Source organism: Pseudophryne corroboree, chromosome 11 (genome assembly GCF_028390025.1).
Source record: "Pseudophryne corroboree isolate aPseCor3 chromosome 11, aPseCor3.hap2, whole genome shotgun sequence".
NCBI lineage: Eukaryota > Metazoa > Chordata > Amphibia > Anura > Myobatrachidae > Pseudophryne > Pseudophryne corroboree.
This window is the reverse complement of record NC_086454.1, coordinates 295,402,325-295,415,960: the sequence shown is the minus strand read 5'-3', so window position 1 is coordinate 295,415,960 and position 13,636 is coordinate 295,402,325.

Below are 13,636 nucleotides of genomic sequence, written 5' to 3'. Positions count from 1 at the left end.
TCGCTTATCTTACTCACACAGCTACCTCATTGCGCCTCTTTTTTTCTTTGCGTCATGTGCTGTTTGGGGAGTGTTTTTTGGAAGGGCCATCCTGCGTGACACTGCAGTGCCACTCCTAGATGGGCCAGGTGTTTGTGTCGGCCACTAGGGTCGCTTATCTTACTCACACAGCTACCTCATTGCGCCTCTTTTTTTCTTTGCGTCATGTGCTGTTTGGGGAGTGTTTTTTGGAAGGGCCATCCTGCGTGACACTGCAGTTCCACTCCTAGATGGGCCAGGTGTTTGTGTCGGCCACTAGGGTCGCTTAGCTTACTCACACAGCTACCTCATTGCGCCTCTTTTTTTCTTTGCGTCATGTGCTGTTTGGGGAGTGTTTTTTGGAAGGGCCATCCTGCGTGACACTGCAGTGCCACTCCTAGATGGTCCAGGTGTTTGTGTCGGCCACTAGGGTCGCTTATCTTACTCACACAGCTACCTCATTGCGCCTCTTTTTTTCTTTGCGTCATGTGCTGTTTGGGGAGTGTTTTTTGGAAGGGCCATCCTGCGTGACACTGCAGTGCCACTCCTAGATGGGCCAGGTGTTTGTGTCGGCCACTAGGGTCGCTTAGCTTACTCACACAGCTACCTCATTGCGCCTCTTTTTTTCTTTGCGTCATGTGCTGTTTGGGGAGTGTTTTTTGGAAGGGCCATCCTGCGTGACACTGCAGTGACACTCCTAGATGGGCCAGGTGTTTGTGTCGGCCACTAGGGTCGCTTAGCTTAGTCATCCAGCGACCTCGGTGCAAATTTTAGGACTAAAAATAATATTGTGAGGTGTGAGGTGTTCAGAATAGACTGAAAATGAGTGGAAATTATGGTTTTTGAGGTTAATAATACTTTGGGATCAAAATGACCCCCAAATTCTATGATTTAAGCTGTTTTTTAGTGTTTTTTGAAAAAAACACCCGAATCCAAAACACACCCGAATCCGACAAAAAAAATTCGGTGAGGTTTTGCCAAAACGCGGTCGAACCCAAAACACGGCCGCGGAACCGAACCCAAAACCAAAACACAAAACCCGAAAAATTTCAAGTGCACATCTCTAGTATCTAGGGGTCGGAGTGCCCCTGGCAAAGTAAGGGACTGGCGCCCCCCCCCATATTTAAAATGAGGATGGCCGAAAAAGAGTGTGGTCAGTGGTCACACAATAGTACCCACAATTCAAATTATACCACATGGTAGTGCCCCTTACTCACATTACACCGCACAGTAGTGTCCGTCATTCACGTTACGCCACACAGTAGTACCCCTTATACACATTACTCCACACAGTAGTACCCCTTATACAGGTAACGCCACACAGTAGTACCCCTTATACACATTACTCCACACAGTAGTACCCCTTATACATGTTACGCCACACAGTAGTACCCCTTATACATGTTACGCCACATGTGTGTCACAGTAGTACCCCTTATACATGTTACGCCACATGTGTGTGTGTATGTGTGTGTGTGTATATATATATATATGTATATATATATATATACACACACCGTACTGGCTGTGGGGGTTAGATGGGGGGGCAGGTGCTTGGGGAACATTGGCCGATTGGTGAGGGAAGGGGGGATACACTGGACTAACAGGGTGAAAGACATTGGGATGGTGGAGGGGGAGACACTGGGATAGGTGAGGGTTGGTTAGATAGGGAGGCACTGGGCTGGGACAGGGGATGGTAGCACTGACCTGGGATTGCTTGCATGGCCCACTCACTGCATCACTGCTATTAATGTCCTGAGTGCGAGTGGTCACTCAGCCCAGTAACAGGTATTGGTTTCGGTGAAAGACAAATAGAGGAGGGGATGTAGTTACTTTATTGAAGGTTGGGATCCCGGCGGTCAAGATACCGATGCCGGAATCCCGACTGCTTAACACGAGATCCGTTATTTCGGGTAATTTACTCATTACAGCTACCACTACTTTGATCCCAGTTTTTTTGAGTGTTTATATTTTGTGTGTATTTCATTGTATTGATGCATTAAAACATATTATGCCATGCGGTTGTTGGGTTTTGTTGCCTATTATTGCATGTATTGGAACATTATGAGGCACTATTGATAAGGCGTCTGGCACAGTTTAAATGAAGCATTAGCTAAAAGGACCCTGGATTTCTGAACTAAAGTGCCCACCATATAAGAAAAATCATCCTGCCTCTATAAGGAATGCGTCTATTATGTTCTCTCAGCATACTTAAACACACACCGACACTGTAGCATACATACTCACAGGCCACTTACTTACAAACACAGGGCAAACACATACACACATGCATTCACAGCACACTTACAAACACACTTACATACACAATACACATACACACATAGCATACTTACACACACAGCATGGATACACACAGAGCTTCCATCCTCCGTTACACTGCCTGGTGGGGCGATTCTCCCTCTCTCTCTCCACAAGCTGGGAGGCGCTGTAATAATGGCACGCTGAAGCTGCTCGGCCGCTGCAGGTTCCGTTATCCGCGTCAGGTGGTATGGACATGAAAGCCACCTGACGCGGAAGCGCTGCTAGTTGTAGCCGACTATCGCCGGGCAGCTCCTTTTGTGGCTGGGGACCCTGGACAAGAGTGTCTCTGTCAGGGGGGTGGGGGGTTTCTGGGTACTCAGAAACCCCCCTGCGTGCGCTACAGTAGTGAAGCAGCTCTAAATAAAACTACAGCTCCCAGCAGCCCTTGCTGCCCGGATCTCCCAGCAGTAAGAGCTGCTGGGAGTTGTAGTTTTAGTGCTGCTTCACTAAAGTCGGGTGCCGGTCATCGGCGCTAATTATACCGAGTGACTGCTGTGCATGTCTCCGGTCCGAACAGGTAACTGCCTACTAGTGCCTAGTCTATGTAAGTATACCCATTCGCCGCGAGTGGCACCTCCAGGCGGCGCCCCTCTTCTGCCGGCGCCCCTGGCGAGTGCCATCCTGGCCAATGGGTAGATACGCCCCTGCATAAAGCAGACAGCACATGAAAATAAAATATCTAAAAATGCAATTGAAATAATATCCTAAATGCTGGAGGGCCTTCTGCCCAGATGTTAAGGGATCGGCCTTCTGCCACCATCCCTGACCACCCAGAATCCAACCCAACCATGGGCCATCTGCCCCTCAATGGCCAGGGGTCGACCTTCTGCCACTACCCCTGACCACAACACAACTCGTAAGGATTAATAAATGAAAATGAAATAACCGTTCTGAACCGGCCACCGAATAGCTGACACAAACACAAACAAATCGTATTAAAACTTTAAAACATGCCTCCCACAGGGCGGGAGGGTGGGCAACGATAAAACTGGAAAGAGGCAGAAACTACTAGGCTGAATTCCCATATCCCCCCTGACTCTATCACGACCAATCATATCCAAACAGCACATACACAACGTTCCACCCCCAAAAGCCTTAACCCCTGACAGGCCGCAGTGATACATTGACTGACATGCTAAAATGCCCAGTCCGGTGAGTTTATGCTGTTCAGTCACACAAGATGCCTTACACAGTCTTTCTTAGTGGTACTGATAGCAACAACAAAAATGGGCGTGAGGAGGCGCGGCCACATGCTGCTAGTGGGAGTGGCTACATAACACTAGCGGCGTGGCCACATGACACAGACCTTTTTTGGGGGGAATCTGGAGGCAAGGCTAAAAATATATAGTAATGCCTCCAGTATAATAGAAATATATAGTGATACCTCCAGTATAATAGAAATATACAGTAATGCCCCCAATTTAATACCAATATATAGTAATGCCTCCATTATATCAGGAAAATACAGCCACTGTCAAACTCCCAGTGGCTGGTACAGATGGGAGCTTGGGCAGCGGCAAATGATCATACTTCTCAGGGACGTGGTTTGTGTTGCATGGAGATCCTTCCTGGCTTTGGGGGTCATTCCGAGTTGATCGCTAGCTGCCGTTGTTCGCAGCGCAGCGATCAGGCTAAAAATTGGCACTTCTGCGTATGCGGCTCAATGCGCACGCGTGACGTACTTTCACAAAAGCCGATGCAGGTCTAGCGACGCTTTTCAATCGCACTCCTGGCCGCAGAGAGATTGACAGGAAGTGGGTGTTTCTGGGTGGTAACTGACCGTCACAGTCTTTCTTAGTGGTACTGATAGCAAAAAAAAATGAGCGTGAGGAGGCGCGGCCACATGCTGCTAGTGGGAGTGGCTACATGACACTAGCGGCGTGGCCACATGACACAGACCCTTTTTTGGGGGAATCTGGAGGCAAGGCTAAAAATATATAGTAACTAGGTGATTCATCGCGCCCTACGGGCGCTCTTCACACCGTCGGAAGGGGCTACGCCCCGTTAACCCCTGCAGGTCTTTGAACATACGCAGGCCGGTAGGTAACAGAATCAGAAACGCAGGGCAGTATAGAGGGCATACAGAAATGGTGTCTGGTTGAGAAAAGATAGAGAGGCGTGGGGGGGGAGAAAGGGAATGTACAGAAACGCTGTGCGATCGGTAAAGGATAGGGAGAGTCAGGGTGGTAGGGAGAGGATAAAGAGAGGCATGCTGTTAGAGAGAAAATACTGTTGCAAGAGGCTAAGACCCGGTAACCCCTGCACGGGCTTCAACTGTGCTATAATTGTTATTATATGGAGTATTACCTGAAAATGTTTTTATGGCAGTGGGTAAATATTGCAAGGGGGAAGGGTGTGCGATTGTCAAGGGGGCATAGCCCTTTGTGAGGGCGTGCAGAGTGGCCACAGGGCACAATGAATAACATAGTGTAGTATATACTGCTATAGATAAGACACCAAAGTGCTGTGGCCACAGGTAGTAGCAGCGCTTATACACACAATGGCCACAGGTAGCAGAGCCACTTATACACACAATACCCACAGGTAGCAGAGCCGCTTATACACACAATACCCACAGGTAGCAGAGGCGCTTATGCACACAGTGCCCACAGGTAGCAGAGGCGCTTATGCACACAGTGCCCACAGGTAGCAGAGGCGCTTATACACACAGTGGCCACAGGTACCAGAGCCGCTTATACACACAATATCCACAGGTAGCAGAGGTGCTTATACACACAGTGGCCACAGGTAGCAGAGCCGCTTATACACACAATACCCACAGGTAGCAGAGCCGCTTATACACACAATACCCACAGGTAGCAGAGGCGCTTATGCACACAGTGCCCACAGGTAGCAGAGGCGCTTATGCACACAGTGCCCACAGGTAGCAGAGGCGCTTATACACACAGTGGCCACAGGTACCAGAGCCGCTTATACACACAATATCCACAGGTAGCAGAGGTGCTTATACACACAGTGGCCACAGGTAGCAGAGGCGCTTATACACACAATGGGCAGAGGTAGCAGAGGCGCGTATACACACAATACCACAGGTAGCAGAGCCGCGTATACACACAATACCCACAGGTAGCAGAGCCGCGTATACACACAGTGACCACAGGTAGCAGAGTTGGTTCTACACACAATGGCCACAGGTAGCAGAGCCGCTTATACACAGTGCCCACAGGTAGCAGCGCCACTTATACACAATGGCCACAGGTAGCAGTGTTGCTTATACACACACAGTGCCCACAGGTAGCAGAGTTGGTTCTAGATACAATTGCCACAGGTAGTAGCTGTGTTTATACACACAGTGCCCACAGGTAGCAGCACCACTTATATACAATGGCCACAGGTAGCAGTGTCGCTTATACACACAGTGCCCACAGATAGCAGAGTTGGTTCTAGATACAATGGCCACAGGTAGTAGCTGTGTTTATACACACAGTGCCCACAGGTAGCAGCGCCACTTATACACAGTGGCCACAGGTAGCAGTGTCGCTTAGACACATAATGGCCACAGTATTAGTGTTTCTTATTAATCCAATGTCCATTGGTAGCAACTATAGTCACAGAAGTTCAGAGTGTGTAGGGGGAGTTTGGAAAGGGGGTGGGTTCAGTGGTGTGGAGGTGCCTATCCGTGCCACTGATCACCCCCGAATCAGGGAATCACTTGTAGCAGCTGCGGATGGTGTCCGAGGTGCTACGTGTAGTGGAGGGGTGGGTGTGGGAGGGGGTCCAGAGGTGTTGCGGGTGGGGGAGGGGTGGTTGCAGGGGCACAGATGGCGGAAAGGGTGCAGAGGTGCTGTGGGTGGGGGAGGGGTAGGTGTAGAGGGGGGGCAGATGGGGGAGGGGGTCTAGAGGTGCTGTGGGTGGGGGAGGGGCGGGTGCGGATGGGAGTGTAGATGCTGTTGGTGGGGGAGGGGGACTGTGGATGAAGGAGGGGGTATGGAGGTGATGTGTGTGTGGGAGGGGCGATGTAGGGGTGTGCGTTTGAAGGTGCAGGGGGGTGAGCTTAGGTGATGGGTTTCAGAAGTGCTGTGGGTGGGGGATGTGTGGGTGTGGGATGGGACGGATGGGGGATGTAGATGCTGTGGATGGGGGAGGGGTGGTAGTGGGTGTGTGTAGGGGGAGGGGGGGTTGCAGGGGGGGTTGGGTGATGGATTGTAAAAGTGCTGCGGGTGGGGGAGGTGTGGGTGCGGGATGGGGTATGTAGATGCTGCGGGTGGCTGCAGGGGAGCCGTGGATGGGGGAGGGGGTCCTGAGGTGCTGTAGGTGGTGGTCCAGAGGTGCTGGGGGTGGTGGAGGGGAAGGTGTGGTAGGTCCGCGAACGGGGAAAGGTGTCTATAGATGATGGGGGTGGGGGAGGGGCTAGAGGTGCTGTGGGTGGGGGACTGGTGGCTGCGGGGGTGTGGTGGTGGTCCGGAAGCGCCGCGGGTAGGGGAGGGGCAGGTGCGGGGATGGGGAGGGGATCCGAGGGCGCTGTGGGTGAGTGAGGGACGGGTGTGGGGTTACCGCAGTTGGGGAGGGCCGGCTGTGGGGGTGTTGCGGGTGGTGGAGGGGCAGGTGCGTGGGTGTTTGGGGGGGAGGAGCGGCTGCAGGGGTGCTGCGGGTGGGGGAGTGGGCCGGTTGCCGTGGTGGTGCGGTTGGGTGGGAGGTGGGTGCGAGGGTGGGGTGGGGGTGCGGGAGCAGGGGTGCTGTGCGTAGGGGAGGGGCGGGGGTGCCATGGGTGAGGGGTTGGGAGCAGGGGTGATGCGGGTGTGGGAGGGGTGGGGGGACTGGGGGAGTAGGACTCATTGTGAGAGTCATTCTGGCTTTTTAGGCTGCAGCATTTAGACAACAGGCTTTTGGTGAATGTCACCTCGTTCCACAGAGACCTGCACTGGGGGCACCGCCAATAACCATCACCCTCCCCCCCCGCCAATAACCATCACCCCCCCAAATGACCATCACCAACAACCCCCCCCCTCCTCCCCCCTGCTAGCGCTGCTCACCTGGGCTGGTCACACAGGCAACGGGAGCGCTGCAGCAGGGAGAGATGACACCAGGTTGCCGGGGCAGGAGGGATCCACGCTGGCGGGGGCGGAGTGCGGGCTGTGCATGCGGCTTCTTCCTCTTGGGCAGCACGGTCGAGCAATCTCCAGCCTCCGCCGCCAGCAGCATCTCCAGCACCCCGCCCGAGAGGAGGAAGCCGCATGCACAGCCTGCACTCTGCCCCCGCCAGCGTGGATCCCTCCTGCCCCGGCAACCTGAATGGGGACAGAGCTCTGGCTGAGGGGCCCCGGGGTAGTGACCCTCCACCCACCCCCCGTTAATCCCGCTCTTGTGTGGCCGGCCACGGTAAGGCGTCCGTCCAGTGGCGGCTGTTCCCTGGGGATTGTGTCCGCCTCCCTAGTGGTGTGCTGGCATAGAGCAGAGGTCGTTGCCTCCGCCCAGCGCTGTAACTCCACCCAGCGTTACGGCCAGGCACAGAATCACAGACTTGGCCAAATATATAGGAGATGCCTCCAGTATAATAGAAATATATAGTGATACCTCCAGTATAATAGAAATATACAGTAATGCCCCCAATTTAATAACAATATATAGTAATTCCTCCATTATATCAGGAAAATACAGCCACTGTCAAACTCCCAGTGGCTGGTACAGATGGGAGCTTGGGCAGCGGCAAATGATCATACTTCTCAGGGACGTGGTTTGTGTTCCATGGAGATCCTTCCTGGCTTTGGGGGTCATTCCGAGTTGATCACTAGCTGCCGTTGTTCGCAGCGCAGCGATCAGGCTAAAAATTGGCACTTCTGCGTATGCGGCTCAATGCGCACGCGCGACATACTTTCACAAAAGCCAATGCAGGTCTAGCGACGCTTTTCAATCGCACTGCTGGCCGCAGAGTGATTGACAGGAAGTGGGTGTTTCTGGGTGGTAACTGACCGTTTTTGGGGAGTGTGTGTAAAAACGCAGGCGTGTCAGATACAAACGCGGGCGTGCCTGGGGAAACGCAGGCGTGGCTGGCCGAATGCCGGGCGTGTTTGTGACGTCAAAACAGGAACTAAACAGTTTGAAGTGATCGCAAGCTAGGAGTTTGTCTCGAGCTGCTCAGAAACTGCACAATCTTTTTTTGTAGCAGCGCTGCGATCCTTTCGATACACTCCCAGAGGGCGGCGGCTTAGCGTTTGCACGGCTGCTAAAAGCAGCTAGCGAGCGAATAACTCAGAATGAGGGCCTTAGTGTCAGCCCCTACAAAAGACAATATATTATTCCACCATTAACTATAGTTGCATACTCTCCCTCATTAAGCAGGGGACTCCCTGAAATAGCAGCAATCTCCCTCACTCCCTGAATAAACCAGCAATCTCCCTGATTGCACCTGACCCCCATTATGCAGCTGTTATATTCTTGGGGGGGGGGGGGGGGGGGGGGGGATCAGAGATACATACATTGAATTGGGATCATCAGTGCAATTCCCCTGCATTGGTAAGGCACAATGATCCCTATAGCTACATGCATTTTATATAAGGTTTCTCGTGGCCACTTACAGTATATGAAGCTGTTGTAAAACACAATACACAAAAAAAATCCTGCAAAATATCAGTGTCTTTTCTTCATCAAGTAGATCTTACTAACTAATATCTCTGCTGGATCACCTTAACGGGGGCAGCCTCACCACCCAGACGGGTGGGTAGTCAAGTGGAGGTTGAGTGGATACCTTTGTTTAGTGTTTTAGTGTTGTGACTTGGCTGGGTTTGTATAGAGCTTTTGGTGTGGACTGTTACTGACGTTCTTTCTGACCACCATACTCTTAATTTCTTTACTACTTTTTAGATTTATTAGTTTACTACTTATAAATGAATAGCCGTCAAGTTTTTCTGCCAAATTTAAGCCTCCGAGTCTTTATTTTAGATGTTGAGTATAATTGTTTGTCACTGAATGAGTTTAACTGGACGGCCCTCGGCCGTTAAGGGGTATATAGAAAATCTATATGAACACTATATGTAGTATAGAAAATTTACTTCGCTTTCCTTTTAATATATTATCTTTGGTTCTGCCGCCAAATTGGGGGGATCTTGCCTAAGTTACACCTGGAGAGAACAGTAGTATGTGCCTGTGTATGTGCTCTCTCTGGGGAGACCAAGCGGCTCTCCCATGGCTGTATACCAGGGTCTGCACTAGTGATGAGAGTGCCATCCACAGCTGCAGTCCAGAAGTATTGGCCACGTTCTGAACCGACTAGACTCCACACAGGGTGCTGAACGCACAGGTGTGTACCCAGTACATGCACAATATCTGCTCAGATAACACTGACCATTATTCCTAGCAAGCAATATTTCAAATTAAATGTTTGTTAGATAAAGAAATGTGTACTCACGGGTCAAGCATCAGGGGCCACATTTTACCGCCAATTGTGATTCAGCCTTAATCCACACGTAAACCACCCTACTCCAGATTATAAATCTGAGAAGTATTATTCTTCTGAATTAGCAACCTTGACTTTTTCATGTTTTTTAGTCTGTTTTTGTTTTAATTTAAATACAGACTGAAATGGACTAAAATTAGGCAACCCACCTACAAGCCAGTAACATCCGATATGACAAGTGATGATGCACCCAAATTGTGCTCAGTTATACTGTGTGTATAATGGTGACGGAATCAGTATGTAACGCCACCTGTCGGGATTCCGGCGGTCATAACACTGACACTGGGCCGAAAGGCTGACAGGGGTGAGTAGAGGGTATTCTCCCTTCTCCCTAGCCCCCTAACCTCACCCCTTAGTGCCTGACCCTAATCCCCCCGCAGGTGCCTAAACCTAAACCTGCATCCCCGCTGCCAAAACCCAAGCCTCCCTCCCCCTGCAGCCTAACCCTAACCTCCCCCTGCAGCCTGACTCTAACACCCTGCGTGGCAGCTAAATCTACCCCCCCCCAGCCCTAAACCTAACCTGACGTCCGTTGTCCAAAACGGACGAAATATGCCAATACCAAGACTCAGTGGAGCGAGAGCTCTCCCTCCTTAGATCTGAAATTGCCGACCTTAAGGAAAAACAAGAGGATATGGAGAACAGGTCGCGTAGGAATAACCTACGGATCCGAGGTGTCCCTGAGACTATTCCTGCTCCGTCTATATCTGCATTTCTCAAGGACCTCTTCAGGCACATTCTCCCCGGTATCCAAGATAACAACCTTCTTCTCGATAGGGCGCATCGGGCGCTCAGTGCCAGACCTCCCCCGGGCCAACAGCCCCGGGATATCATCACTCGCCTGCACTATTACCAGACGAAAGAGAAGCTCGTGGTTGCGACTAGAGATACGCCGACCATCACATTTCGGGACACACAGGTCCAATTATTCCAGGATCTAGCACCTTCTACTATACAGAAACGAAGGGACCTTCAGCCTATCACTAGAATCCTGCGCCAACATAATATAAAATGTAGATGGAACTTTCCCTTCCAACTCCAAGTTTTAGCGGACAACACGGTGCGTACGGCCAAGACACTGGAACAGGGGCAAAAGTTACTTGAGGACTTAGATATTCTTCCCGAACCTAATACTGGCTCTGGCCCACCGAGTTCTCCTGAACCACAACGTACCCGACCTCCTTAAGTGTCTTGGCAACAAGTTCGTTATGGCCCATAAAAATGATTCGGCCCCGCCTTGATCTGGGACTCCTGTTCGCTTGGTCTAATATTCCGTCTGGAGACGGACGAGGGACGAATTACCTATAGGTTTCTGCTCTGTTTTGCTAAGATAATTCATTAGGCATGGCTTCCTTGACGCCATATATTATTAACGGTTGTTTAGCATTACCTTTTTATTGTTAGCTGGCGCCTTAGATGGTCATTACTATGGCCCTGGTCTTAGCCGGCAGTTTTTTCTTCTGTTAGTTGCATATTTTTGTATATTGTCCCGATTTTTGGATAATTCTGTATGTTTGTTTTAGGTGTTATTAGCCATTTTATGTTCTGGTATATACATCACGGATCCACTACCATTGCTCCTCCCCTTCTGGGAGGTCTTTTGACCGGTTTGGGGGCCCATGGTATTTTGCCGGCCCTAGATTTTCTCTCCTCCACCAGTGGAGATTATTGTTATAATCCTTGTTTACCTAATGTTCTTTTTCCCCCCCCTTCTATATTCTAGTATGTTTCTTACTATCACTATACATAGCCCTGTCACTTGGGCTTACTCTACAAGGGGTTCTGGTCTGTTCAGGCCTTCTTTTCTTGTTTTTCCTTTCCATCTTGTTCTTCTGTCCTTTTCCTTTCTCCTTTCTTTTCTCTCCTTCTCTCCTCTTTCCTCTTTTCTTCCCCTGACTCGACCGGCCCTGTTCAATTTTTCAAGGTTTTTTCAGCGGAACTTGAGAGCTTGTCAAATCCGGCCTCCCCTATGGGTCTGAAGGTCTTCTCTCTGAACGTTAATGGTCTCAACTCCCCTAGGCGACGTACAATGGTCCTGGACACCTGTAGACGGGAGAAGGCTGACATCGTGATGCTCCAGGAGACTCACATGACTGGCACTCATTCCCAATTACGAGGTAGGCGCTTTCCCCAATCCTATTTTGCTTCTGCCCCATGCAAAAAAAGAGGGGTTGCAATCTTGATCTCTAATAAGGTTCCCTTTACTCTCTCTAAATCCCTGGTGGACCCGGAAGGCAGATTTCTTATGTTATTGGGCACCATTGGAGCTGAGATGATTACCCTAGTCAACTTGTATGCTCCAAATACTGGCCAAGGACGCTTCTTCCGAAGTACGTTTCGGCAAATTGAGCGATTCTCACAAGGCCATGTTCTTATTGGTGGGGATTTTAATGCAGTGCTCGACACGTCCCTTGATAAAAAGGCCCCTACACAAATTAAACATTCCCCCGAGGTACTGCGAACGGCACAGGTTTTAGGAGATGGTATGAATAGGATGATGTTGCTAGATTCCTGGCGCCTCAAAAATTCTATGGCTAGAGACTATACCCATTACTCTACCCCTTACCAAGTATATGCCAGAATTGATATGATACTAGTCTCTCGTTCCCTAGCTCCGATGGTTGCTCATGCAGGTATAAAGCCTATCTCATGGACAGACCACTCTGGAACTATTCTCATGTTTGATCTCTGTAGCTCCAGTGGTAGGTCTGGGTCCTGGAGGTTGGATGATAGCCTATTATTGGATCCGACAACTCTCCGAGACGTTAGATCCGCCATATCGGAATACTTTGAGATTAACGTATCTGATGAGATTGCTAATAGTATTGTTTGGGAGGCTCATAAAGCCACGATTAGAGGTAAGCTCATTAGTGCAGCATCTCACCGTCGAAAGCAGACTCAAAGTGAAATTTCTTCTCTAGAAACCGAAATATCGTCTCTATTGCTAGAACATCAATTGCACCCCTCCCCTACCTTACTTTCTCAAATAAACACGCTAAGAGGCAGTCTCAATACTATATTGTCTCGCAGATCAGCCTTCATTTTACGACGACTACAACAGAAATATTACGATAAAGCGGACAAAGCTGATTCTGTTTTAGCCAATAAGCTTCCGGAAAAAAAAGGCCTCGAACTTAATTAACAAATTAAGGTCTCATCACACGGGGACCGTTACATATGACCCAGAGACAATTGTTCGAGAATTTCAAACCTACTATGAAACACTTTATAATCTCCCTACTACCACACACCAGCGCGACATACGGGATACCCCTTCTCTTTCCTCTTTTTTCACTAATGTTATACTCCCCCATGTTTCTGACCAGCACCTCTTGGACCTAAACGCTGACTTTATGGATATAGAAATTCTAAGTGTCATTAAGAATCTTAAGGTGTCAGCTGCCCCAGGCCCGGATGGTTTTCCCCCCATATACTATAAAAAGTGTGCGGCGGTACTCACTCCCTTTCTCTCTAGATTTTTTAACGATATATTGCGCGGTGTTTCTTTTGATGCCTTGACTTCTTTGGCAAATATAGTTGTGATTCCTAAGCGCGGTCGAGATCCTGAGCTTGTTACCAATTATAGGCCCATATCACTTTTAAATGTTGACATAAAGATCTACGCAAAATTACTGGCTAATAGGCTGGGGCCCTTGCTCCCTCAATTGATCCATCCTGATCAAGTTGGTTTTATACCTGGGCGCCAAGCCTTAGATAACACGCGTAGAACGGTGGATCTGATACATGAAATACACAAACAAAAGAAGCCGGCTATGATCCTGGGTTTAGACGCCGAAAAGGCATTCGACGTGCTGCTTACAATTTCCGACCCGGTACACTCTTACATACCTGGGAGTAGCTATAACCAAAAATTACTCTCAT